At 48.9% G+C, this 5,000-nt stretch overlaps 5 pseudogenes; all 5 read left to right on the plus strand.

Moving 5' to 3' along the window:
- Nucleotides 1–532: 532 nt before the first annotated feature.
- LOC139246491 (5S ribosomal RNA) lies at nt 533–651 on the plus strand (annotated as a pseudogene).
- An 873-nt stretch (nt 652–1,524) lies between these two features.
- LOC139246484 (5S ribosomal RNA) lies at nt 1,525–1,643 on the plus strand (annotated as a pseudogene).
- Nucleotides 1,644–2,517: 874 nt separating this feature from the next.
- Nucleotides 2,518–2,636, plus strand: LOC139246102 (5S ribosomal RNA; annotated as a pseudogene).
- Nucleotides 2,637–3,510: 874 nt separating this feature from the next.
- On the plus strand, nt 3,511–3,629 carry LOC139246492 (5S ribosomal RNA; annotated as a pseudogene).
- Nucleotides 3,630–4,502: 873 nt separating this feature from the next.
- Nucleotides 4,503–4,621, plus strand: LOC139246521 (5S ribosomal RNA; annotated as a pseudogene).
- The last annotated feature ends 379 nt before the right edge of the window (nt 4,622–5,000 follow it).

The raw sequence follows: 5,000 nt of genomic DNA on the forward strand, positions 1-5,000 counted from the left end.
GCATACTGCTGGAATGCATGTGTGTTCATGTGAGGAGTGTTGCAAATCAGAATGCCGAGTAGCAGGCGCCACTTGCCACATGGGGTTCCGAAATGTGGCGACAACAGCGATCTGGCTTAAAAATTGGTCGGATTGGAAATGAAACAATCCTGGCGTTTTGGGGGCGATGGAACCTTTTTTGGGGGAGGAGAGATTTGGGGATGGGGAGATTTGGGGGAGAGCGATTTGAGGGGATGAGAGATTTCGAGGTTGGCGAGCGTGAGATTGGGGATGAGTGAGTGAGTGAGTGATTTGTGGGTGAGTGAGGGAATGGTGAAAGTCAGGCAGTTTTGAAGCTTGAGGCAAGGCAATGAAGGATAGGGCTTGTCGTTTGTTTGTGTGGGAGTCAGAGCAGCAAGAGGTGGGTGTGGCGGAAGGAAAATGGTGAAATGAATCTTGAGTGCTGATTATTTGCATGAATGCATGGAAGGAGAAAAAGAAGTGAAGAACAGCCTTATGTCCGTTTAAGTAAAGAGAAAGCCATGACATCGATGTCTACGGCCACACTAGTCTGAAAATGCCCGATCTTGTCTGATCTTGGAAGCGAAGCAGAGTCAGGCCTGGTTAGTACTTGGATGGGAGACTGCCTGGGAATACCAGGTGTAGTAGGCTTTTGCTGCCATCCACAGGCTGCTCATGCTTCTGCACACAGAGAGCCGTTGATCCATCAACAACCTGTTTGCTGCTCCCTCTCTCACTTTGCTTTCACCATTTCTTTCCTGCACATTCTCCTGCTGCTACACATATGTGAGGGGGTCGACGCAAGGGGCGAAAGAACACAGAACAAGAAAATAAGTTGGCAAAAAAACACACGCTGGCGCAGGCACACCAGGACGCAGCAACAGAGAGGAGAGACAAGGTGCATAGAAACCTGAGAGGGACAAACAGCAAGAGAACAAAGAATCGTGCAGGAAGAGCTGCAATTCAATGCAGGAAAAATGTAAAGCCAACTTGCATACTGCTGGAATGCATGTGTGTTCATGTGAGGAGTGTTGCAAATCAGAATGCCAAGTAGCAGGCGCCACTTGCCACATGGGGTTCCGAAATGTGGCGACAACAGCGATCTGGCTTAAAAATTGGTCGGATTGGAAATGAAACAATCCTGGCGATTTGGGGGCGATGGAACCTTTTTTGGGGGAGGAGAGATTTGGGGATGGGGAGATTTGGGGGAGAGCGATTTGAGGGGATGAGAGATTTCGAGGTTGGCGAGCGTGAGATTGGGGATGAGTGAGTGAGTGAGTGATTTGTGGGTGAGTGAGGGAATGGTGAAAGTCAGGCAGTTTTGAAGCTTGAGGCAAGGCAATGAAGGATAGGGCTTGTCGTTTGTTTGTGTGGGAGTCAGAGCAGCAAGAGGTGGGTGTGGCGGAAGGAAAATGGTGAAATGAATCTTGAGTGCTGATTATTTGCATGAATGCATGGAAGGAGAAAAAGAAGTGAAGAACAGCCTTATGTCCGTTTAAGTAAAGAGAAAGCCATGACATCGATGCCTACGGCCACACTAGTCTGAAAATGCCCGATCTTGTCTGATCTTGGAAGCGAAGCAGAGTCAGGCCTGGTTAGTACTTGGATGGGAGACTCCCTGGGAATACCAGGTGTAGTAGGCTTTTGCTGCCATCCACAGGCTGCTCATGCTTCTGCACACAGAGAGCCGTTGATCCATCAACAACCTGTTTGCTGCTCCCTCTCTCACTTTGCTTTCACCATTTCTTTCCTGCACATTCTCCTGCTGCTACACATATGTGAGGGGGTCGACGCAAGGGGCGAAAGAACACAGAACAAGAAAATAAGTTGGCAAAAAAACACACGCTGGCGCAGGCACACCAGGACGCAGCAACAGAGAGGAGAGACAAGGTGCATAGAAACCTGAGAGGGACAAACAGCAAGAGAACAAAGAATCGTGCAGGAAGAGCTGCAATTCAATGCAGGAAAAATGTAAAGCCAACTAGCATACTGCTGGAATGCATGTGTGTTCATGTGAGGAGTGTTGCAAATCAGAATGCCAAGTAGCAGGCGCCACTTGCCACATGGGGTTCCGAAATGTGGCGACAACAGCGATCTGGCTTAAAAATTGGTCGGATTGGAAATGAAACAATCCTGGCGATTTGGGGGCGATGGAACCTTTTTTGGGGGAGGAGAGATTTGGGGATGGGGAGATTTGGGGGAGAGCGATTTGAGGGGATGAGAGATTTCGAGGTTGGCGAGCGTGAGATTGGGGGGTGAGTGAGTGAGTGAGTGATTTGTGGGTGAGTGAGGGAATGGTGAAAGTCATGCAGTTTTGAAGCTTGAGGCAAGGCAATGAAGGATAGGGCTTGTCGTTTGTTTGTGTGGGAGTCAGAGCAGCAAGAGGTGGGTGTGGCGGAAGAAAAATGGTGAAATGAATCTTGAGTGCTGATTATTTGCATGAATGCATGGAAGGAGAAGAAGAAGTGAAGAACAGCCTTATGTCCGTTTAAGTAAAGAGAAAGCCATGACATCGTTGCCTACGGCCACACTAGTCTGAAAACGCCCGATCTCGTCTGATCTCGGAAACTAAGCAGAGTCAGGCCTGGTTAGTACTTGGATGGGAGACTACCTGGGAATACCAGGTGCAGTAGGCTTTTGCTGCCATCCACAGGCTGCTCATGCTTCTGCACACAGAGAGCCGTTGATCCATCAACAACCTGTTTGCTGCTCCCTCTCTCACTTTGCTTTCACCATTTCTTTCCTGCACATTCTCCTGCTGCTACACATATGTGAGGGGGTCGACGCAAGGGGCGAAAGAACACAGAACAAGAAAATAAGTTGGCAAAAAAACACACGCTGGCGCAGGCACACCAGGACGCAGCAACAGAGAGGAGAGACAAGGTGCATAGAAACCTGAGAGGGACAAACAGCAAGAGAACAAAGAATCGTGCAGGAAGAGCTGCAATTCAATGCAGGAAAAATGTAAAGCCAACTAGCATACTGCTGGAATGCATGTGTGTTCATGTGAGGAGTGTTGCAAATCAGAATGCCAAGTAGCAGGCGCCACTTGCCACATGGGGTTCCGAAATGTGGCGACAACAGCGATCTGGCTTAAAAATTGGTCGGATTGGAAATGAAACAATCCTGGCGTTTTGGGGGCGATGGAACCTTTTTTGGGGGAGGAGAGATTTGGGGATGGGGAGATTTGGGGGAGAGCGATTTGAGGGGATGAGAGATTTCGAGGTTGGCGAGCGTGAGATTGGGGGGTGAGTGAGTGAGTGAGTGATTTGTGGGTGAGTGAGGGAATGGTGAAAGTCATGCAGTTTTGAAGCTTGAGGCAAGGCAATGAAGGATAGGGCTTGTCGTTTGTTTGTGTGGGAGTCAGAGCAGCAAGAGGTGGGTGTGGCGGAAGGAAAATGGTGAAATGAATCTTGAGTGCTGATTATTTGCATGAATGCATGGAAGGAGAAAAAGAAGTGAAGAACAGCCTTATGTCCGTTTAAGTAAAGAGAAAGCCATGACATCGATGTCTACGGCCACACTAGTCTGAAAATGCCCGATCTTGTCTGATCTTGGAAGCGAAGCAGAGTCAGGCCTGGTTAGTACTTGGATGGGAGACTGCCTGGGAATACCAGGTGTAGTAGGCTTTTGCTGCCATCCACAGGCTGCTCATGCTTCTGCACACAGAGAGCCGTTGATCCATCAACAACCTGTTTGCTGCTCCCTCTCTCACTTTGCTTTCACCATTTCTTTCCTGCACATTCTCCTGCTGCTACACATATGTGAGGGGGTCGACGCAAGGGGCGAAAGAACACAGAACAAGAAAATAAGTTGGCAAAAAAACACACGCTGGCGCAGGCACACCAGGACGCAGCAACAGAGAGGAGAGACAAGGTGCATAGAAACCTGAGAGGGACAAACAGCAAGAGAACAAAGAATCGTGCAGGAAGAGCTGCAATTCAATGCAGGAAAAATGTAAAGCCAACTTGCATACTGCTGGAATGCATGTGTGTTCATGTGAGGAGTGTTGCAAATCAGAATGCCAAGTAGCAGGCGCCACTTGCCACATGGGGTTCCGAAATGTGGCGACAACAGCGATCTGGCTTAAAAATTGGTCGGATTGGAAATGAAACAATCCTGGCGATTTGGGGGCGATGGAACCTTTTTTGGGGGAGGAGAGATTTGGGGATGGGGAGATTTGGGGGAGAGCGATTTGAGGGGATGAGAGATTTCGAGGTTGGCGAGCGTGAGATTGGGGATGAGTGAGTGAGTGAGTGATTTGTGGGTGAGTGAGGGAATGGTGAAAGTCAGGCAGTTTTGAAGCTTGAGGCAAGGCAATGAAGGATAGGGCTTGTCGTTTGTTTGTGTGGGAGTCAGAGCAGCAAGAGGTGGGTGTGGCGGAAGGAAAATGGTGAAATGAATCTTGAGTGCTGATTATTTGCATGAATGCATGGAAGGAGAAAAAGAAGTGAAGAACAGCCTTATGTCCGTTTAAGTAAAGAGAAAGCCATGACATCGATGCCTAAGGCCACATTAGTCTGAAAATGCCCGATCTTGTCTGATCTTGGAAGCGAAGCAGAGTCAGGCCTGGTTAGTACTTGGATGGGAGACTCCCTGGGAATACCAGGTGTAGTAGGCTTTTGCTGCCATCCACAGGCTGCTCATGCTTCTGCACACAGAGAGCCGTTGATCCATCAACAACCTGTTTGCTGCTCCCTCTCTCACTTTGCTTTCACCATTTCTTTCCTGCACATTCTCCTGCTGCTACACATATGTGAGGGGGTCGACGCAAGGGGCGAAAGAACACAGAACAAGAAAATAAGTTGGCAAAAAAACACACGCTGGCGCAGGCACACCAGGACGCAGCAACAGAGAGGAGAGACAAGGTGCATAGAAACCTGAGAGGGACAAACAGCAAGAGAACAAAGAATCGTGCAGGAAGAGCTGCAATTCAATGCAGGAAAAATGTAAAGCCAACTAGCATACTGCTGGAATGCATGTGTGTTCATGTGAGGAGT

The sequence above is a fragment of the Pristiophorus japonicus genome, unplaced genomic scaffold, assembly GCF_044704955.1.
Source record: "Pristiophorus japonicus isolate sPriJap1 unplaced genomic scaffold, sPriJap1.hap1 HAP1_SCAFFOLD_247, whole genome shotgun sequence".
NCBI classification, from domain to species: domain Eukaryota; kingdom Metazoa; phylum Chordata; class Chondrichthyes; family Pristiophoridae; genus Pristiophorus; species Pristiophorus japonicus.